At 39.0% G+C, this 24269-nt stretch overlaps 2 long non-coding RNA genes across 9 annotated transcripts in view; both read right to left on the bottom strand.

The window, feature by feature from the left end:
- The window catches only part of LOC106032252 (uncharacterized), a 228404-nt gene that overhangs the window by 187681 nt on the left and 16454 nt on the right, over positions 1-24269 (bottom strand). The gene's annotated exons all lie outside the window — the stretch shown is intronic.
- Positions 12071-22315, bottom strand: LOC106032254 (uncharacterized). The gene is made up of 5 exons (XR_010831517.1): positions 22172-22315; positions 18695-19947; positions 18571-18607; positions 17819-17889; positions 12071-16806 (listed from the first exon to the last, which is right to left on the bottom strand). It is a non-coding gene; the product is annotated as an uncharacterized lncRNA (long non-coding RNA).

Raw genomic sequence — 24269 nt, 5'->3', positions numbered from 1 at the left:
TAGGAACATCTAGATTGGAATGGCCTTTTTGGTGACATACCCTAAGGATAGGCAAATATAACCCTGACTTAAAAAAAGTTTTTTTGTTTGGTTGGTTGGCTGTGTTTTTTTTTTTTTTTTTGGTTGGTTGGTTGGTTGGTTAGTTTGGTTTGGTTGTTTTATTTTCACTGAGGTTTTTCACCACATTTTTTCCTCTGAAGCCACTCACTTTCTCAAAGAGCTAAGCACTGAGCAGCTCATTCAGAAAGCGATGTACGCAGACATGCAAGCAGCACGAGTGTTGCTCTGCACTGAAGGTCAGAGCTTTGATATTCCAAATTCGGACTCCTGCTCATACAGGCTCACAAACAAAAATTATGCAGTTTATCTTCAGGCAATGTTCAGCATTGTGCCCAATGCCTTGAACACCTCAAGAGTCTTATAACAAGGCAGAAAGGGGAGAGGACAGATTAACGTTCATCTTCAGTCACAAAACATGTTTGCATTGTAAAAACGTCTGGAAGCCACATTCAAAAACAATAATTCAGAGAAAGTTGTGTCCAGTCTCTACAACTGCTTTGCCCTGACTGTAGCAAATCTAACTACAAAGGAATTTTTATCTGATACCCAGTTATCTTGAGATGAAATTTGGAATATGTTTAGTTTGAGGTGTGTGGTTTGTTTTTTGTTTGTTTTGTTGTTGTTATTTTTTGCTTGTTTCTTCTTTTTGTTTTGTGTGTGTGCTTTCAGTGGTGGAGAGGCTCAGCTTTCTTCTAGCAGTAAACCTTTTTATTTGATATCAAATACTGAAGGCAAATAAAATGTTAACTGCTTATAATCAAATCCTATCTACCTATGAAATAAGTAGTTGTCTCCAAACTTTGTTGCACAAAAGATTTACTTTCCGTGTTCTTTCCAAGCTATTTCAGTGTGACCCTAGGGCGAATAACAATGAAAAGCTGGGCAGTGAGAAAATGCTTTCGCTGTCTTACTTAGTATCATAGTCAAGAAATAGCTACACTGGCATCCTTGCCAACTAGGTTCATGTGTCAACTGCTACTTGGATTATTTTGAAGCAACAGCCCAAAGAAGCCATCCTAGTAAGGACTGAAAATTAGTGGATCCTTATTCTTCATTTCAAAAATACTTTGGAGCACAGTATGAAGGATCAAATGAAACTGAACTTGAGAAATACCACTGCTATAGGGGCTTGGAGCAATGTAGTGTCTACTTAGATTCAACACTTCTCTTTAAAGAGTTTGATCCAATTACCACACACAAAAATCCTCAGTTCTTGTTTCAGTTGTAGTGGCACTTCTGAATGAAGAGTGATAGCCACCAGATCTATCTTACAGCTTCAGATCCCTTTGCTGGGTCCAGCTCATATAGGTTACTCCATTAATGGTGAAAATCAGGATGTGTAGGTTCCCTTTTTGGATGCATTTACATGAATGTGTATAACTATGCAAGCTCTTTCACCGTACCCTCAAAAGGCTTTTTGAGACACGGCACAAGTTTTACACCAGACCAAGCTCATATGCAGGCAGCTTTGAGAAGCAGAGCAATCCCGACTATGTTTGTTCTTGACATCTATCGCCGTGGAGAGCAGAGAAAGGAATAGAAGAAATGCACTGACAGCTCAGCTAGCCTATGCCTCCCATCTCAATTCAATGCCTTCCCCCAGCCCTTTACAGGATTAAAAAGATGCTATTTCAGATCTCAGTTCTTAATAACAAAGATATGTGTGTCCTTCTGATCTCTCTGGATTTTAACTTTCAGTTCCTGTCCTCCTACACATCCCATTTCTGCATGGGAAAACCACACCAATTCCACTGCAGAAGACTTTTGCACTCCTACAGACCAGAAGCTAGGGAGGCCCTTCAGAAAGGTTAAGTTATTTGAGCCGAACTGAGCTTACTGCCACTGACACAAATTCAGCATTCCAAATCAGGTTTACTAAAATTGTTGACAACAAACAAAAAGCAGCTCCGCCGCTCTACAGAAAGCGAGACTGAATGCTCTGGAACAAAACCCAGCAAGAGCACATTTCTAAACTAATAGTGTTACAGTACAACATATTAAAAGAAAGACTGGCACAGGAAAGCAAATACTCTACACAATTGAAACACATGCAAAGTATTCTGATTGAATTTGTCTCAGTATTTAAAGATCAAAGATAAAATTATTTCAGACAAGATGCTCCTTTTCCAAGCAACATACTTAAGACTGTAAAAAATGTCCATTTCAATTAAGATTTTGGCACTGGCTTTTGAACATCCCAAGTTTCTTAATTTTATGTAAAGCAAAATAAAATTATATTCTCAATGGACTTCAGCAAATTAAATGAAAGTATTTCCAGCAGCTAACTTGAAAAGGGATATCATTAAAGCACTGTGTTCAATCTTATCTGTAGTTACCACTTCAACTTCTAGTCACGACACATTCATTCAAAACAAAATAGCAGATTGTAATGTGGGCTGATATCTGAAGGCATTTCACGAGCGTACTCATGTTGAAGTTTAAATTTTACATGATCACTAGAGAGATTACCTTTGAACTACTACAAAACTGTTTCCATTTCTTTGTTCTGTCTCTGCATTAGCATGTGACATAGGGAAGTTTAATATAATTTCTTTCCATTTAATTATGTTGACTAGTTAGCTAAATAAGATGTAATGCAAAACTGGAGAACCTTTTCTCTTTTTGGGGGGCGGGGCAAAGCAGAAAAGAGAGCAAACCATTCAGATTACACAGCTTTCAGATTTGCTGCCCAAATCCCCAGGTTATGGACACAACAATTACAGCCATCCTTTTTCTTCTTCCCCTTTTTTTTTTTTTTTGGTGCATTAGGACTATGATTTTCTTCTGTTTCTAACCAGTAGTATTGATGCTTCAATATGTTGTTACATGAAAAATTTGCTTTGACACTTGTCACTACATCTTAAGCTAGAAAATGAGTGTGGTTCTTAATCAGAACAGACAAAACTACTGTACTGTTTGATGAAAATTACAATTTCTAACTGGCTCTGTGTAAACCATTCTAACCTAATGCCAAGTCCTTGATGATAAGTGCTGCTAGGAAACATTATTGGGCAGCCCTATGCATGCAGACGGTTAATTATGACTTCAGTGGAGAACAGTTCATGAGATTATGTACACTTACAATGCAATTAACTCTTGTTTACCATTTCTTACATATCTGCAATGTAGCATATGTGTGGAACACTAATACTTTGCATATCATTTTAACTTCTCTGCTCAGAGGGGTCCAAGCCTGTAAGGATCTGTACGCTTTTTCTCTTTAATAAGAAAAAGAGAATAAATCACAATCAGTTTACAACCAAGCATTGTCTCTGGTGCTTGCTTTTACGATTCCATATATAAAAATCAGCTAGATCTGTGCCTACTATAGCCACCTGCTGAAATTTCAACACCAAAATAAGATCTATAATTGGCTGTACAAAAACAGAACCTCTGAAATTACAGCACAACAGGCCCAAAATTTGCAGCAAGGAGAGCGGAATTCTGCAGCAGTGTTTATATGTGGCTGTCAGCAGTTGTACACCCACAGAATCTACTATTAGCAGGAAAAAAAAAAAAAGCCAAGAAAAAATCCCACGTACATAGCCTCCTACTTTTAGCAGCTCTAATTTTCTTTGCCCTCGCAGGAGCTTTTCCAGATTCCCTCCCCTGTTCCAAAAGGAGTATGTGGGCCCCACGCTGTACAGAAGAAACGCATAGAACACCACCATCTCTTCCATAACGTATTTAGGAAACTAGAGAAAGGACAGATAAGAGCATATAATTCTTCACAGTTTCCTCAAAGAGCTGAAAAATACCACCTTATACAGTAAAGACAATTTTTAGTTTATTTTTTTTTAAATAGAACTCATTTACATTTATTAGCATCTCACATTTCTGTGACAGTTAAAACCCACAGATAGAACATTCTTGTCCCTTCTTTATGCACAGCCTTAGACTGTAGCTTTACTTACACCTTAATACCTTTGCATTTCACTTTTTATCTCCCACTGCAGTACTAACCCCAGCAAAGCTCCTTGTACATAAAGCTTGGCAGAAGTGTGAAGGCAGAGTCTTAGGGCTTTAGCCACTGCACCACCTAGATTCAATCAAATCCAGAATCCACAATACCCTAATGGCTAGAATAATAATTGCTACTTTGCTTAGCAGTCCCCAGATGCTACAACACACAGAGGTTTTAAACCCATTGGGAAACGATAAAAGAAAATATGTTTACTGCCAAGGCTTCTCATAGCATGGCACTGGCACAGCATGTCCTACTGAATTTGATACTAGGGACACCTCCAAAGCGCAGCCATGTTCTAGCTCTCCTCCAGTGCTGTTACAGGTGGCTTTGAGAGTTTATGTAGAAAAGCAAGCTCAAAATTCTCCGAAGTATATGAGGAATCCAGTCCAAGACTTCAGAATAAACTTTCCTTCATCCCCAGTGCTGATGCTGAGCACAGAAACAAGACTCAAACGTCTGGAAAACACTGCCATGACCACAAAGGTCTTCAACGTGGCTCAGAAGAGAGATACAAAACTAATGCAGACTCTCACAAATGTAAAGGCCTGACAGAGAACATCATGTACGGGTTTTTTCTGTTCTATCTTATCTTTGAGAAAATGGTGCGAGGTTTCCTCACTTGCTTTCACCTGAAAAACTTCAGAAAATCAGAGTCCTTCATCTGTTCTACTGAAAATATTGGCAACAGACCGTAGTGAACTCTCACACTTCATTTGCAGAGGTGGGTCAGCAAGACATCAGCTGCAGAGCTGCTTGGTTTGACCATCTGTGCCCACAGCCCAGGGGCCCTACAGGAGTTTTCTGCATGCCTGTAATACAACCTCCTTTTCTGAGGCTGCTTTTTCTCAGGAGGCAGAGAAATCAGCCTGTCACAGCTGTTGATAGGGTGAGGTAGAACTGGTAGAATTATTAACATTATTAATGCTCCCCTTTCCACCTGCCCAGCTAAAGAGGTGGTGAGCTGTTCACACCATTTCCACGAGGACTGAAATAGCTCTGACCCACAGAAAATATACAGTGCTCTGGGGTTCTTGCTTCTCTCGCTGGGCTCCAAGAGAAGCAATGGCCTGTAGTCCCACGTGCAATTTACAATAGAACAAGGAATGTACGTGAGCAAGGAAGACCTGTTAAATTGAGCACAGGCTGTGAAAATAACATTAGTGAACTGATGCAGGGAAAAAGAATTACTGCTTCAGAACATGAATGAAGCTGTAAGATGCATGCAGCAAGGCAACACTGCATTGTGAGCCTGTGCCTTCTCACTTGGGTTGTGCATGCAGAACAGGCACCAAGTCAGTAACGTTCTGCCTTTGAACTTGGCGGACTGACAATGCTATCATTAACATAAACTTGTGAGGCTGTCAGAGTCTTGTGGTACTGAACATCACATAACTTTGGACTTGTGGCATAGCAGGTATGCTCTAGCACAGGCAGGTGCTATTAGGAGGCTGAGGATGCCTGCCTGTGGTCGAGATTAGAGACTAGGTACTTCTTACACCATGCGCTTCTAGGGAATCTGATCCTTTGCTTCTTGGACCTGCTCTCCAAATGCTGTAATGTTTTCCCCACATCTCAAGCTGGACAAGATATAGGTCAGCTCTAACAAACTTATCAAATGCCCATTTTTTTGTCCACTTTGTAGCATTTAGTAGATTTCTCATAAATGTTCAGCCATGTCAACTTTGGTGTTATTTATTAGCTTTTACATCTCTTATATGGAAGTTTAAGTCCATAATGTGTTTCCTCACCTTTGTACTAGTCAGATGGAACAGTAACTCTCAGCTCCTGCAGCTTACGAAGAGCGTGTTTTAAACTACAATAACTGTCTGGACAATATATGAGTTCCTAACATCTCAGCAGTGGTGATCCAACCCTAAAAATGACTTGTTTTTATGTCTAGGCAAAGCAAAAGCATTCTCACCTGCATCTATCAAAAGTCATAAGTTTGCTTAGAGATTTATTACATTGCAACTTTGTTTCTTCTCTTGTTTTGGACCTCATCCTACCCAATCCATGTGTCAGAGGAACAAATCAGCACTGTTCATTGCGCACAGCTTACTGAGGAAGGTGCGTTTCCTACTAGCACAATTTCCACACATGCCAATCTTTTGTCCCACCTCTTCTCCCCCTCCCCTCCAACCCCCAAATCTGCAAAACAGTCCTGTCTCATTCCGCACCAGCCTGCCCACCCTGACATTTGTGCTCCCCAGCCCCCCTTACTGTTCCTCCTTTCCAGCTCTCAGTGGCACATCTGCTCAGTCCTCAGCTTGTTCTAGCTGCCTAATGTGCCTTTGTCCTGCTGCAGAAAATCTACAAGCAAGCAAGAACAAGCAAGCCTTCCGTTGTCTGCAATCCATTCCTCTAATATTCCCCTAGCATCAGAAAGCGTTGTATTATGGATGCTAGAGGATAGATTCCTGCCTAATCCTTTAGTATCTATTTATTGACCTGTTGTACATGATTTAATGTAATCCCTTTCAAACCTGCCGAAATTGTCTACTTCCACAAGCTCCTTACAGCACGTTCCAAAAGTTCAGTGCCTGCTGTGTAAAATACCAGGGCCTTATATAGTGCCAAGATGCCGGCCTCTGTCTTGTTATAATGCCCCACATTTTGCTGGTTCTTTTGGCTGCTGCTACTGCATATTCAGCCAACAATTTCAGAAATCTCTCAACTGACTCCAAGATAATTCCTCTTGTGTTGCAATTACTTGTTCCGAGTTTGGCATTTTGTTGGTATGGTTGAGATTATTTTTAATTTAGATGATTACCTCACTTTTATCTATTCTGAAGCCTGTTCTGCCATCTTTCCCCGCACATACACCCAACTTTGTCAGACCTTTGTGGACTTGGTTCACAAAGCACACACCATTTGATTTCTGAAACACGCTTAGCATCATTTGCACTCAGAGTTTAGGTGAGAAAGCGATTCCTGAGGATCCCTCTCTCGACTCTCATCCTGAAAAGTGACACGGACTCCATCATTTGCTTTGCAGCTTTTAATCAACTTACAGTTCATGAAATAGCCTTTTTCCCCAACACTCTAACAACTTAGTTTCTTTAATCTTTGTTGTAAAACCTTCACATGAGTCTTTGCTGTTCCTTCCATCCTGGAAGATGGGGAAATATTACTTTTGTTTTTTTCCCCTCCCCTAGCATGACCACAGGTTTCCTTTACCTCTCTTTCAGCTTCCTTGACCCAGTGATGTATGGAACAGTAAAGTGACCAACTCGATGCTTCCACTCATTGCTTCCAAGGGAAGAGTGAGGTGAACAAGGGCAAGAAACTGAACTATTGCAATACTTGCCTCTAGTTCCTTTTGAAGGAATATTACTAAGCTGCTATGGGAGAAAGATGTCAGTGGCTTTGATCATTGGCTCTATTTCAAGCAGTGCAAATGGGACAGGCAGACAAACAAACATTTATTCTCACCACAACCAGAAACTTCTCCTATTATAAAATTTGCACTAGCACTCACCAAGAAATACTTACAGGATCTGGCAATGCTACATACAGATAAAAAACCAACCTCATCCTGTGAGGGTGCACATGACCATAACACACAGCTCAAAGAGTCCTGCCAAAAAGTTGTGTTCTTGTTTTTTTTTTTTTTTTTTTTTTTTTCCTAGGGGTGAGCCATGTGTGATGAAGACCAGCCATGCAGACATCACTCTGCATCCAATGCAATGGAACTGAATGTTGTAGTGCCCTATGGAGAAGTGACCCACAGAAGCAGAACAGGAAAAAGACAATTGGGTCAGCATTTGTCAAAAACTAGGTGGAAATATGTTAGCTTGAAAGAGCAGCAAGCAAAGGTTGTTTTTTTTCTCCCTTCACAGTACTGTAGCTATGGAGTCAAATCCTATCTGACCCCTGTTCTGAGAGGAATGGCTTTGTTAAGAGGAAGTGCATGTCATCAAGACAAATATCTCTCTTTATTAAATTAATTCCTGTACAAGAGACTGAGACCTTTCCTTTTAAGCTCAGAGGGAATCATACTGTGCCCGTGTCTTATGCTTACCTTTTGATCTACTAAAGAAAAATTATACATAAAATATCCATCCAAACATATCTGAGTACTCTTGGTAATGGTTGTGAGATGATGAAATGGCATAATTCTTTGTAAAATAAATGCTTGAAGAAAACATGTAAAATGAAAAAATGAACAATGGTGTTTACTTAATGAAATTACAACAGAGCCTTGAGGAAAGTGATTCATTTCTTCAGCGGTTGTCTATTATCAGCTGCTTCACCTATTTGTTTTGTTTGTCTGTTAGCCTCAGTTGTGATGTGCACTTGCTGCTTGACTGGCTAGATGACCTCAACTACAAAAGCTACAGGCAGTGGTAGGGAAAAAAAACAGTCAGGAGTTTATAATGCCTAGTCCTCTGAAATGCCAGCTTCGATTTGCTTAGAGCCAGTGGTTCAAATACATACAGCACAATTACTCTTTAAGGAGTTGAAATGTTACTGTTGAGAGACAAGAAAATGAATGCATTTAAAAAGCAGAGGGAGCTATACTTGTGAAACATCACTGCTTTCATTCCCCACTGGGAAACAATAGAAGTGTCACCTCCCCATAACCAGCATCGCTCAAAGACATAGATGCCGAGCAACTTGTGAAGTAAGTCCGACTTCTTCAGTCCACCAGATATTCGAGAGTGTAGTGTCCCCACATTACCTCTTTATGTCCAGCCACTACAGCACCTGAGCCTGTCTTGTTTAAAAAAAAAAACACACACCTACAAGTGTATGAAAGCTCATTTGGGCGAGCAGTAGCTCATACTTGAGCTGCTAAACAAAGTTTAAGATTGTAACAAAGCCTACTATGCATCACAGCTGGCATGCATAATAAACAGGGATTAAAAAGAACATTATTATTTACGAGGAAAATGGTGCTGAAAATAAACTCCTACACATGTTTAATGTCTTCTTTCCTTTATTTTTATTCTAGGTAGCAAGAAGAATTTAGAAAAAACCCACAACCCAAAACAATGAAAGAAGACTTGATGCCTCATAATGACTAACTTTATGCAAAACTGCTTTTAGAAAGAAATTCAGTTCAAGAGTTCTTCAATTGACTGTATATCAATAGATAAAATATGACAAAAACATTCATTCAGAAGGAATTTTAAATTAAATTTCCATCTAATAAAAGCTATTTGTCTTTTTCTATGACTCATATAGAAGAATGAAGAAAATACGATGTAAATTCTCTTTGTCACGACCCCTTTTTCATTTCTTATTTGCTGATGTATATCATATTATTGAATTTTTGAAAATGAGGAGGAGACTTGGTGAGTGTTTCACCCTACACAATTTTATTATTTAAAAAAAAAAATCACATTTGAATATGCTGAAGTTCCAAATAAAGTTGAAATTCTTCTATAATTAAGTCATTCTATCTCTTAAAGTTCCCCAAAAGACATGTGGAGCCCAGTCTAGGCTGTTTTCTTTCTTTGTCTCTCAAAACATTAACGATGTGCTTACAAGTTGTCCCAGAAACTAGAGATTGCTCTTGTACTGAACAAAGCAAATGTGGAGGGGTATGGAGTACTGCAGCACTTTTAAGAGGAGAAGCACACCAAGTAATGAGCCTCAGTCCCTAGTTCTCCCATGCACAAATGCTTCTCTGTATTTCAGTACACAGAGAAACTGTGGTGTCTGAGCATCTTGGATTTGGGACTAGAAGTACTTGCATGAGGTGTCAACACAGAAGCCAGAATGTTTCACATATACATTGCTAGCCATAAGGAACCCAACATGGCTAAGGTGACAAAACTTCAGAAGCTTTTTATATTAACACAAAGCTCAGGGGAAACATTTACACAGTGGTTCTTCTATTGCACGTTAGTGCTTTCTGCTTCCATGAGAAAAATTGCACCTGCTTGGGCACCCTGTTTACAGTCTGCAAAAACCCACAGCCATCCTTTTGCAACTGGCATCTGGTGAGAACAGCTAACTTTTCTGCTGTTCAGCCTGATAGAGCTGTTACGTGAAAAAAACTGCAATATACTGGGTAGAGAGTTTAAATTCTATTTTTCATGGTAAGTAAAAGGAAAAAGCAAACAACTACTGCAACAGTGGAAAATGCCAGGTATCATTCAGCCTCCCCAAACCTGGCAAGACAACGTTTAAAAGGTAAGAGCCGTATTAAGGTCTATGTGACAGTGGCTTCTGCCCTCTGAGTCCATCATTTATTACTCCAGGGGATGGAGTGCACTTTTCTAAGGGAATTCCCCCTGTAAGTACCTCTTCAAAAATGGGCGGTATCAGTCAAGAGTGAACGACAGAGAGAGGGAGAAGTGAGTTTTTCTAGCCTGACATACCAGCTTAATTTCAGTTGAGTTTCACCTGCCGTTTACAGCTACTCTGTGTCAATAGTCTTTGATGGACTATGCAAGATAAGCGTGGTTTCCTTTTCCAATTATGTAAGCAAGCAGATACACTTTGTCAATTTGAACACTGTGTATACATGTTGGTACATATTAACGTAATTGCATATTCGCACACACTCCCACAAACACATATGTACACATTATACACAAGAAAACCATGAGGAATCTGGAGAGGAAGCTTCAGCATAGAGACTACAGTGTTAAAGACTGTCAGTGAGTTGGGAATATGACTTAAAAACAAAGCAAAACCAAGGTATTTTAACACAAAAGCGTAAAGTAACTCAGTTTTATCAGAAAAAAAGAACATTTTGGCATAATAGTTGTGGATCTTTGGGGAATCTGGATAAGCTACACCTATATAAACATTTGCCAGTACTTCTACATTTCAGCAGTGATGCTAAGACAAGTAGGGAGGCAACCATTTTTTCCTCATTGAACCAGGCTGAAAGCACGCTCTGTACAGAACACTGCACTAGTCAAAAAGGCTCCTTACATGAACAATATTCAGATTCCACACTAAATACTGAAAACACAGAGCTGAAAAACGATGAGAGTAAGTCTAATATACATATTATGGACTTGGACATTTTTAAAAAGTCAAAACCCAGCCTTTCTGTTATGGGTTCAGGGTTTTTACTTTGTTTGCTTTGAGAGGTGTTTTGTTTTATTTTTTTTCCCCTGAAAGTGCAGTTTTTGATTGGCAGCAAATATCTTGAGCATGTTAGAAAACTAATTACTTAACCTGTAAGATATCTTAGTGCTATACATGGTGTCCTCAGTTAATTTAACTTGCAAAACTGCCAAGTGCAGTAAAGCCTATCACAAAATTAATTTTCAAAATCAAATCAATAATGAACTATGGATAAAATTACATGGTCATCAATACAGAAGTTAACCTACTTGACTTTTATATTCCTTAAACTGATAGCTGACATGCGCCTTTCCTGTGAATATTGACAAGTCAGGAGGAAAACATTGTAACAAGATTTCATGGTTAATACTATGGCAGATGATTTTGACTGGCAAATCAAGCTCTAGACATGAGTTCTACCTGTGATACTGCTTTCCACCACATCCTGTGATGTATCTCATCTTTCAGCCCTCATTGTCCCCAGAAGAGAAATAAGAAATACCCACTCACCTCATGAAGTGCTGGGAAACTGAATTGGTTTATAAGCCTCTTATAAACCAGTGTCAATGTAAATGAAAGACATCCAGCACCTTACAATACATTTTAGTGCCTTGCAGAATCAAACTAACCATACAGCTCTACAAAGATCAAATGCATGGTGACGAAACGTACTCTATTTGAGGGTAAAATTTACCCTTAACACTTCATATGGAAGTGTTATATATACTTATTAATATTTTTCAAATCATTATTTATGCCACTGGTTTACAGAATAGCAATCATAGTGAGATCTTCAGATTTTCAAATGATGTTAAATTTGGAGTCAGTGCAAATAATGAGGAATAATACAATCAGATTCAAAAGGATTTGGATCATCTAGGTAATTAGGCCAGCAGATGGCAAATGTAGTTCAGTGTAGGAAAATGTAAAATAATTGGTCTGGGAATATGTACTAAATGGGATGATCATATAGCATGATGATTAAGAAACAGCATTATTTGTGGGGATAAAAAATTAAACCATTCCATCCTGCATACAGAAAAAAGAGAGAAAGAAAAAGGTTATGACAACATATTAGCAAATAAATAAAAAAAGGAAATAGTAAAAGGTATTTATTAGATTCTACACATTATAATGTATGTGATCTGTTTTTACAATCAAGAGATCCAGGCAGGAAGTAGTTTAATTAGGTAACAGAACCAACTAGTGTCAAAGTGCAAGTATAAGCAGAAGCATTCAACACCTTGCAGGATGTGTTTGGCATCACATAGTATCGTATCTAAAGTCAGAAATGTTCTTTGAAGATCAAGTACACTAGGATAAAACTAAAGCCTTTTGAAGTTTAAAAACCAAAACCCAAAACAAGGCCAGATAAAGTGAGAAACCCTGGCCTACTCAATTAATAGTCAATATCTCAACAAAGAAGTATCTTAGGGAGAATTCTCAGATTCCCCATTGGAGTTGTGGGTTTCGTATATGAGGCCAAAATGCAAGTTCCTTATCTAAACTAGGAAGATCAAGGACTCCAGATTTTGGTCTCTCTAGACACAATTCTAATCACTTCACTATCAGCTCTTCTACAGTGAGTTTCCAGGGCTGTTCTAAAGCCCATACCCCTTCCCTAATACAAATTTCTTTTAAAAGGATGCAAATTGAATTTTTGTTAAAACTTGGAAGAATACACAACCAGCTGCACTAATTATACGTATCATAGATCACCATGGCACATAGAAATAACTTATGTAGAAATAAAACCATTATTCTAAGCACTGTGTTGTACTATATTTTTTCGACAACAAATGGTAACAGCAACAAAGTAGTGTAGTCAGATCAGGGAAGCACCTATGTAAAAGCACTGCAGGGTTGTCAGTTCTGGCACAAACTGGTCCTTTTAAAAATTAATAAAATACAAAGGCAAAGATGAAAGGCTAAAGCTAAAAGAAAGATTTGTGGTACGCTGACTAATAGGAATGGGTTCACTTAAAGGATGTTATCACATATGACCAGTGACATTTCAGGACAATGCACGTTATGAGAAGAAGCGCAGACAGTCACGGTCCATTTTCACCAGAAAAGATGACACAGATGTGAAAAATGGAGGTTTTTCAAACAACTGACTATTGTTAGAAAGTTATTTTTCACACTAGTAAAGGTCAAAATTTGCAATAAAAAAGGCAATGCTGTTTGTGTCATTAGACACATTAATAGGTCCACACAATGGAAGCAGGATTCAGGACCAAAACTGAAGTTACCAAGTAGGAATCAAAACTTAAAAATGACGATATAAGAGATGTGCAAAGCTACTGTACAGCCCAGGAAAATAAATATCGATATGTATAACTGAAAGACTCTACAGTAACATAGCTTACCAAAGGCTCTGCTGGATTCTTCAAGCAAAGAAAAAAATCAGCTAGTTCTAGTTGTCTTTGTTAAGTATAACCTCTCACTTAAGGAAGATGTAATTCTGAGAGGTCCTATGAGGAAGACAAGATAATTTCAACTGCTTGTTCTAGCCATATCACATGGTTATTTGGTTGTTGGTTTTCTAAATGTGTTTATTTAAATGAAAAGAAAACAGCAGAGGGGCTGTAAAAAGCAGACAGGTGGGATTAAGATACCAATAAATATTAAAAAGCACATTGCTAGTCCTAAAATATCTTATGGTCTTATAATAAAACCGTAACATTCTTCCCTTACACCATTAATTCTCTTTTTCACCTTAACCTGCTTACTTTATTTTGTACTGAAGCTATCAAATGAAAGTGCTTTGAGTGCTTTTCTCTGATTGCACTGGCAGAGAAATATGAACCATTACCTATCATTACCTTTATTTCAAACCTGTCACTTCTTCCTCTTTGTAGCCAACAAGCTGCAAGAAGGGGAAAAAATGCAGTCTCTATCAAAGAATAAAGCCACCCATACAAAAATAAGCTGAAAGGAATGTGGAACAAAGGAGGAGGGAGGGTGAAGAAAGGGAACGAAGTCTTGATAAATCTGCTCTCTCTGTGCAAAGGACATTCTACTCTCCTGCTATCAAAAATCTGTCTAAAACACAATGCATGCTGGAGAGCTGGCTTCTGCCCGTAAGCCTTTCGCCTGCCACGCCTTATACTTAAAATACCTCTATCATTCCACAAATATTATGCAAATAAAAATAATATTGATACCACTGACTCTTGCATGGAAAAAATGTATATAAATGGAGCTTGAGAGCATGAGAGAAGATGCACTTCCCTCAAAGCTGTGTCTATCTTTTATAAGGTGCTTTTCAGTAAATCCTTCATGAGCCACACAATGAGCTGTGAGCAATTAGTGTTAATTAAATGGCCCCTCTAACCATAATGCTGCAGTGACACATTAATGACCTCAAAACATACTTGGATTTGGAACTTTTTTCCTCCCCCCGGGTGCATGCCAGGCTGCCTTACCTCTGTAAAGCTGCGGCATGCTCCAGCTGCTACTGCACATGTACGGAATGTCATTCCCGTTTGCAGTAACGTGCACCGTTCGCCAAACGCTGAAGGAAAAGTAACCATTTTACAAGAGCACTGCAGATATAGCTCAGAGACTAAACCACGCCAGCCAGCTCTGGTTCGCCTGCTTGAAACACCCAGAGAAGCTATATGCAATTGCAAATTGATGGTGTACTGACAGGCAGGCCATCCTGAATGCAGCAGAAACATGTTCCAGAAGCTTATCACGCTCTGTGACCTGGGTTAGTAGCAAGTCTGCCTCATCACAACTCAAGAAATAATCATCAGTGAAGAGTTTATTTGCCCCCAACCTAACACCATGGAGCTAATGCCAGGACTATGGTGTCCCCCTGTCTCTCAGAAAGTACTTTATTAGGAGGCAAAGGAATACCAGAAGATCAGTCATCCCTGTACTCCAGAAGTATTATAGCAGTCACTGGAAAAGACCGGAGAAAATAATGTAATGAGCTGGCAAGCAAACAGCTGCATTTGCAGTCACTTCTAATTTTGCCATTAAACCTCTACAGACTCAACTGCAAACGCTCATCTCATGTATTATTTTCATCTTAGCATAGGAACGTAAGATAAAGAAAGCCAACATAATGAAATCCAGAGGGACAAAATGACATAGGCAAATCTCTTTTGAAAGCAAATGCCTCTGGAAAATACTAGATATTCAATCAAATTTAATTAATTAACAACAAATGCTCAAGTTCAGTAGAGTGTCTGACAACTTTTATCTCCAAAGGTATCCAAAAAAAAAAAAAGGAAGATGAAAACATCTAGGATATGTTTTTAAGAATGAAGCCAGAGCATCTGCTGTGGCAGGCATTTCATCGGGCAGCTGGAGAAAACTGAAGGGCTGGCTGAAGGAATTTATCAGAGAACATGAACAGACGGAAAACTTACGGGACTTAACAAGAAAGAGGATGTGCAGACAGTGGCAGAACACAGACAGTGATCACTGAGCCCAGATGACACACTAAAGGCCATTTAATGTCACAGAACGGACTCGGATTCAGAAGCAGATTTCCCATCTTGTTTTGAAAATATTTATAACCGTGATTTATAGCCCATGTATATGCTCCTCCTGGGTTGTGACTTGCTCAAACAGCAAAACCTCATCTGTAAACCTACAATCATCTTTTTTTTCCTTCAAGGTCGTTTTTTCCTTGTAGGACCTCTTCCTCCCTTCCATCTATTTTTTAACTGCACTGGAATATTCAACGCAAGACTCAAGTCAGTTTAGACTTAGACTTTGGTGAGGTTAGGGACAGATAAAGAAATTTCCACTGCTTTCCCAAGACCTAGTTAATTGCAGAGTCAAGAATGCTAGGATGTGGGCAGATTTCTCTTTGTGATAGAGTAAAGCTCAAAGAAAAGCTGTTCCAAGATCACAGATAGTGCAAGAAAGTCTGAAAAATAAAGTAGTAGCTTAAAGCAGAGAAAAGTTATGATGATGGTAGTATATACTCCTTGGAGCTAATACACAGCTTGTCACAGCCCCTAAAAATCACAGGTTAGTAAGTATTAAAACTAGAACGTAATAATGACATTGTGTATTCCAGCCAAAACAAAATTCGCATTTGAATTTTATTTCCATTTCAATACATGAATACATGCACTGAAGGCTACAGACTCTATATTGACTGCAAAAGACAGAGCTAAGTTCAGATACTCCAAAATAAGTTTATTGCAGTGCTTGGATCCAAAAGCAATCAGTGAGAGTCAAAAAACAAACAAACAAACAAACAAAAAAACTAACACCTACTCAAAGGTACAAAGGAAAACACCTGGGGGCTGGGGAAATGGGAAGAGAATGGAGAAAGAAGAGAGGGAGAAAAGCAATCCCAAAAGCAGAAAGAAGTCTGCTAATTGCATAGTAATGACAACATTGTCATTTGTTATGCATATATTATGCTTTGATACAACATGTGAAATACTGTTCATATACAGCCATAACAAAATGCATCCTGCTTCAAAAAAAAAAAAGAGAAATATTCGATTTCCACAGAGAAAGGTCAAAACATAGGAAACATATCAAGCTATTGTTTGCTGGATTATATACAGACAGAATATATCAGTCATCTTATTACTACCATTAGTTCATTTGAATTACAATTGCGCCCATGGTCCAGGGGATGATTGCCATAGATTCCATCAGTGCTTTAGATTCTGAATCCTCTGAAACAGCAAGCAGCATACACAGGAGGGACGGGAGAATATTAAAGCATACTCTTTCAAAGGGAGCGTCTGCTTTTTCCACCAGCCATCTATCTAGTCCAAAAAAAAAAAAAAGAGTTATCTAGTATAAGACTTAGATCTATCATCTATTCATAAATGCTTCCCTTTAAAGAACAACATATGGGGGAGTAAGAACTGACTCAAATTCTAATAAGGACCTACCAAATAGGTTTGCACTGTCATCGTGCATGGTCATGAAACTGAAACATCTGATAAACATTTATCTAATGTGCTGAGATTAAAGAAGAGCATCAGACTAATCAACACTAGAGGAATATGCTTTCCAGAAGAGCTCCATTTCATGGGGTTCCACTAAGTGGCCCATCTGCAGCTGCAACACACGCTTGTACTTCCTCTTGGCATCTGCAAAATGTAACAGCTAATGCCTGCTGACAGGTAGCAATCAATTTGTCTAGTTGGTTCTGGCACTTCAGCTCATGCAGAAGCAGAGATGTGAAAATGTTGCCCTGCAAGTGAAAGCCCAAAATGGGATGGGATGCAAATTAATTGCACGATTGTTTCCTTCAGTGCATGACTTTACAAAAGCATGCACTAAGTCTTTCCAACAATTTGACTTGCTTGAAGATGAGGTCGCAGCAAAGTTCCTAGTGAGACCAGGCAGCACAAATTATATGCATGTGATTTTTCTCTGCTATACCCATGATTTTACAGCTGGAATGCTATGCAAGTCAAAAAAATATCAGAGTTAACTTCTCTTCTGCAGCCTCTGTTCTTCAGGAGGTTTGCAAACAAGCATCTTTTGGATGCAAAAGAAAGCCATAGCCATAAATATTGTCCCTCTCACTGCTTGTGTAAACCATGGTGCCTGCACAACTCAAGCCATTCTGTTATGCACTGTATGAACCAAGACAAAGCATCCTTCATCGGGAGAGATGAAGGTCCACTACACCACAAAGCACTACGACAACTTAAATAATATACAGGAAGGAAAAAAAAAAAAAGGAAAAGGAAAAATACAAGGAAATAAAGGGATGATATTGGGCAGTATGAAGAAGAATGGTCTCAGCATAAGACAGCTGCTTACCTAATGGTAAACTTCCGTAGTCACAGACTTTTTAGAAGGGCTTTGAACGAAGATGGTTTGCAGACCAGGGCCTGCTCATAATATAAATCATAGTATGAAAAAGAAGTATTAAAAGGTTAAGTGGGTTACAGTGATCGGCAACTGAAGGGAGGAATAAATAGTAAAATATTGCAGGAGATGTAGTAAGTGTGAGAGAATAAAGAGCCTTCAAAACAAGAGACAAACATCTTGCACTTAATGAGACATTAGACGCTACTAGTTGATGGAGTCAGGAAAGAAGTGACAGTGGTCAAACAGAGAAAGTCAGACTTCAGCGAACAGACTGCTAAATCTTGGCTGACCAGGGAATCTGGTAATCACCGCACGGAAAACACAAGAGCCCCACCAAGCCAAACCAAGAGACTATAGGCAATGCCCACTGCTTGTAAACTTTTCTAAACAGATTAGTAAAGAAAACCAAAGGGAAAAGCCCCAGTGTCACTTGCCAGCTTCCTACATCTGAGATCTCTTACCTAGGCTTTACGCCAAGAAAGTTTTTGGTGGATTGATTCCTCTATTTAAAAGAAATAAATCTATGCTTACCCTACAGGACCTCACTATTAAATTTACTACCATCAGTCATCACTTCTCTCATTTCTTCTAAAAAACTGCAAGGTTGAACGGAAATGCCAAAAGCAGCTTGAGATCTTTTCATCCACATGAAACCAGACAACCGCTGTGACCTTTTTCTCCTCAACTTCTAAGATGCTCACCTGTAGAGTGCTGCAAAGTCCACTCCTTTCCCAGACCCTGTTGAGAAACTGTGTTAAATACTTGTGGAAAATTCTTTTATGTTAATAGTTAGTGACATCATAACAACTTAAAGGTTGTACCAACCTGCAAACAACTTCAATCTTTTTGACAGACTGTTTTCAATTCCTCTAAATGAGTGATGAAATTCGTCACATGGATGAATAGAAGAGATACTGGTACAAGACAAGAATAATGAAAACACTTAGCTTCTTTAAAGGTTCCCAAATTACCAAGTACATCAATTGTCAGATAATTAAAATCTCGCAGGCAATTTCATGGACTTTGCATTACAAGCCCAACAGAACTGAGTAATGGATAATAAAGACATCCGAAAGGTATCTTTTTTTTCCCCTTAGTCTTCACAGGTGGACTTTGCACCCAGATCTCTGTGTGTTTGAAGATGAGGTTGCAGCAAAGTTCCTAGCGAGACCAGTGAGAAGTGTGGTCAGCAATGGAGTAGCAAAAGGTTACCACTACTTACAGAGGCTGGATATTTTCAAACCCACAAGACCAAACGGAGCCCAAAGCCCTCAAGGGGCTGAATGTTTCAGTCAATCCAACAGTAAAATCGCCACCATCATTTATATTTATCACCATACATTTATGGTGTTCAGATCATTGATGCCTAGAAAACAGGTGGGTTACATTGGTCTTAAAGAAAGGTAAGGAGAATAAGGAGGACCTTCTCACCTGAAACCCTGTAAATTGTAGAGCTCATTGTTTTAGAATCCATGTCCAAAAACACAAAAAACAAGAAGGTAAATCGGGAAAAGCCAGCACTGGAATTAAGGGTAAATCATGCTTAACCAAATTGCCTTCTATGATCAAATGACTAGCTAGATGGAAAAGGGGAGAACAGTGGGTGTAACCTGTGGAGATGCTAGTAAGGTTTTTGGAAGCTGAAAGAACAGCTAGGCAGGCTGAAAGCAGGCTGCACTGCTGTGCTCAAAGAATATTGACTGTCCAATGGCTGGCAGTCAGAAACGAGCACCATATGCCAGGAATTCATACTGGGGACTGTACTGCTCAACAATAGTAAAGCAGTAAGATTCCAGAATAATGCAAAGATTTACACCTGGGATGGAATAAATCCATGCACCAATACACACTGGGATGCAGATGGGCAAGTATCAACCCCATTGAAAAGAACGTGACACATAGCAGACACCAATCTGAACATGAGCAGCAAATCTTTGCTTGTAATGAGCAAGGCAAACTATATACTCAGCTGTATTAGGAGAAGAACGGTCAGCAAATCAAGGGGAGTTATTATCCTTCTACTGGGTGCTGGTGAAGCTTTAGGAATCTGTGCCCAGTTTCAGGTGGATAAGGAGAATCTGAAAACATCCAGAGAAGAGTCACCAAGACGGCCAGAGGCATAGAGAACATGATTCGTAAGGAGCAATCAGGGAAGTCACGCTTCTGTAGCTCAATGAAAAGGCGAAGCATTGCTAGAAAGGATATAAAGATAAGAGAGCCACATTCTTTGTGGTTGTAGCAGATGATATAACAAGCTGTGATGACCACAATTTGCAACTTCAAAGGTTCCAACAGGACAACATGAAAAGCACATTGAAAATTTATGTCTTAGAGCTGCCTAATTTATGCCAGAGGGTCAACACATTCCTCGGGCTACCCTCTCTGTGCCCAACGTGCAGACAGACAATGCCACCAACCTTCTTGTCAACACCAAACTTTGTCCTGCTGAATCTAAACAACCAAGTAAAATATCTCCAACTGAAGTACCAAGAAATTAACAAAAAATACAGTATAAACTCCATCAGCATAAGGCCTGCACTGGTTTACCCCAAAAACTTTGTGTAGGTGATGACAGGTAACAGATTTGGCGAATGAAGCAGAGATCACGTTTCCCTTTCTAGATACGTATCATTCTGTGAAGATGCCACAAAAAGGACTTTGCAAGCCTGAGCTGTCGTTTTGTAGCGTTTCAAAGTCCTATCTTCATCCTGTGCTTGCTTCTAGCCCAGATCCATAAGTTTGCCATTTAAAAAAAAAAGAAAAAAAAAAAGATCCTGTATTTGTAGCTGCTCTGTATGCCTGCAGTAAAACTGTCAACATCTAAACTCTCATGTAAACAGGTGCATATTTTAGCTTTCTCCCATTGGCATAATTATTAAGACTAGGGTAGGCAGCAGATTTTTATTTTTTTTTAAGGCTCCAGTTATATCAATGGTAAGTTTGAATAGATTTTTAGTCTGCTGTAGTAAGGCAGTAAAATATAATAGCCTCTTAACTGACACATTGTTATCAGTCTTATTATGGCTTTCTTCAAGCCTGTCAGTGGATTATGGTAATTTTTTTAGTCAGGGATCTAATCAAAGTAGAAGACTGAGCTACTGACAGCTCAGGAGAAATATAACTGCTTACATACTGTCATGAAATTCTAACAGAGGCAGAAACTTCAGTTTCTTTCTCCCCCCCAGCTCTCCTCCTAGTAAAACAAAGCAACTTTTGGAACAACACGTTTCTTTTCTACATCAACCAAAGAAACAAAGTTCAGTGCTTTCCCTCAAATTAATACAGCATTCAGAACAAGCAACTTTGTTCTTCAAGGCAGCTGGTGCAGTGAAAAGTTTGCAGGTTTACTAGTATTGCCCATGGCCATTTCAAAATGGTCTAGGAACTACTACAAACAAATCTTAAAATCTACCTGTCCCAAACCCACCCTCTGCTTATTTCTGAGGATCTGGTCAAATGAAACCATTAGTCTGCATAACAAGAAGTCCTAAGTAAGGTTGAAATACTCCCCTCTCATTACAGCAAGAAGAAAGCTGCATTTACTTTATTCTCCAAAGCACCAAGGAAGAGCTTTGTGCAGAAATTATATGGTGGCATAGAATGAGAAAAGCCAGGACTGTAATTCCATGCTGGGTGTGCAGTGGGTATGAGCAGTCCTACATGACACTCAGTGGAGGTGGTCACACTGCAGTCCTTGGATTGTATCATACCTGGGGAGGTTTTCCATTTTCCTCAAGCTTTGTGGGTTTCTTCCCAAGTTTGAAGTCTTACAGACCATAAACCTTGTGCATTTCATAAGCAGTAGTTCCAGTGCAATTGTCACTGAACTTGTGATGGGAAGACATTAAAAACTGTGGAAGCTGCATTTATACACAGAGCTAAAGCATAGACAGAACACTGCATTAAAACCGTTTATATCAGCTCTCCTCTAAGACGGAGAAAGCAGAGAAGCTTCCACTGTCCGTTCTGTTCCTGCCTATCCTGCACGCCAGCCTGACAGCTGCAGTGGTGGTCAATGATCCAATGCATCCATTACAAACTACTCTACAACCAGTAACTTATTTCACATTGGCTACTGAAGAACAAGACGATACTAGTGCTTTAACATGGCTGATGTGAGCTCCAAACACTAACCTAGAAGTAAAAGGATTGACTGAAGAATGCAAGTCTGAAATCCCATCTATCAGACTAGCTACTGAACACTACATTTAATGAGTTATTAAAAAGGAAAAGAACAACAACAACAAAAACCCAACCCCCACCCACCACCCCCATCACTTCTCCCACCAAAAAAAATACCACCTGAGCCAGAGAGCAGACTGCTGGTCGCATATCTCACTAGCTTTTGTCACCGATAATACAAGAGAAAATGAGAACAAAGAAAACAGCAGTTGAAGAAAGTAACACACCCTGCTGCTGTAGACAACAACAACAAATTCTTGCCATAACAGGAGTGTTGCCACAGCTGGGACTTCATTCACATGCCCTCTGTGTATAAAAATAGTCTTGAATCCTGATCTGATGGCGACTGACACTCCTTCAATAAAATAATTTATTTTGTGCTTATGAACGTGTGGAACATCAGAACACAGAGGCACAGGAACCAAGCTCTATAAAAGCATCTCTAAGAAGGAGTGTATGCACACAGCAAAGGCAGCCTTTCCTGAGCATACCAGTATCAGTCTGAAAAGAGGACATTTATACATGAATATTTGTAAGTCTTCTGCTTCTCCTTCCTGCACTTGTTTTTATTCTACAGGAACTACAGACTGCTAAAAATGCTCGTGCACGTGAGCTAAAGCTTGCCAAACTAAACTTGACATTAAATACAGACAGATCTGAAGCTGGGTGTTGCCCAATAGTATATCTGCATTATCAGCAACGTTACAAATCACACCCAAAGAACATTTTTATAAAGAAAGGCAAAACATTAAAAAAAATCCAAACTTGTTTTCTATTGCGTGCCAAATGAGAAAAGTTTCGTTTTTTTCAAAATCTATTTCAATTCCTGGCTAGTTGAATAGCCATTGTATTATCAGTCAAGCGCAATAATAAGAACTCCACAGAGCTTCCATGAGTCATAGTATCAGATCCAAAGCCTATTGATGTAAAGGTGAAATATTATCTTCTCATTTACTTTAAATGATTTTGGTTCAAGCCTATAGCAAAAGACATGAAATGAAGCAAAACCGCTTGAAACAAGCTAAAACATTTCTTAAGATTAAAGACAAATAATTATGTGATACAGAATCTTCAACACTGACTGCTTACCATTATGGGATTTAATGCATTTTCCATAGTTTCTATTCCACAGTGAACTGAGGTTATCTGCAATAAAGATTCCAGTAAGACATTTCACCCTGCTTTTTTTTCAAATTCCTAATTTTTAACCAGTTTTTGTTAGAGTCTTCAGCAGCATCCAACCTTTTTAACAGCACACTGATTTCAGTAACTAATGAATCAAGCTTTAGGACAAACAAGTGAAAGTATGTAACTTGAGGGTAGAAAGGAAGGGGAAGTGGAAATACTATTCTAGTAAATGATACGTAGTTAGCTTTTGCAGCTGAAGGAAAGGCACTGCAAATAGTACAATGGGGCTGGAATTACATAGGTGAACAAGTACCTTCTACTAAAATCTGTCCTTTTATAGGTCTCCATTTATGTTTCTATCTGGACCCAACATATATTTATCCCATATTTATCCCATGCCCTTGAGGCATATATCAGGCCAAGAAAAAAAGATTCCTTCAAACCTGCAGAATGATATTTAGAGGAAACTTTTCTAAGCAGCATTAGCATTTAGCTAATAATTATCACACAAACTTTTACCTAAGCATTGTTCCTACCTGCTGAGAGCAGAAGGAAAGAAGGGACAAAGCAAAACTTCTACAAACATGAAGGTACACTCCATCTCTAGACCTTCTTTTGAATTCAGATGTGCTCTGCTTAGTAATCATTCATCACTGAACTGCTTCATTCAGTAACCAAGTTCTAACTGACCAGCACTATAAAACATGAATTGTAACTCGTGTTAATGGAAGTACCTTACAAGTACAATGTCCAATAAGTCATTAACAGGCTCTGGGCAAATACCGTGTTAGCTTTCTGTGTGTACGTGTTCTTTGTAAATAACAAAACAGTCAAAACTGGAAGAAATGTCTTTAAAGCTCCCATCAATATTCATCCTTTGTTTAATTCAGTCAAATTCCATCCATTAATATTTGATAATAATACATTTATGTTACTGATACTACAAATTAGTAAGTGCACACTAGTGACAGGTGCGAAATCAATAGAAGAAAGTATTGCTCTTCCAAACAAAAGCCATGCCAAACGCCAAAGCCACAAGTCAGTGAGATCTGGGATGACCAGGAACAGTATAGCCACGTACCACACTAAC

The sequence above is a fragment of the Anser cygnoides genome, chromosome 4 (genome assembly GCF_040182565.1).
Source record: "Anser cygnoides isolate HZ-2024a breed goose chromosome 4, Taihu_goose_T2T_genome, whole genome shotgun sequence".
NCBI classification, from domain to species: Eukaryota; Metazoa; Chordata; class Aves; order Anseriformes; family Anatidae; genus Anser; species Anser cygnoides.
The sequence above is the reverse complement of the archived record's forward strand: the minus strand, read 5'-3'. Positions and strand labels throughout refer to the sequence as shown.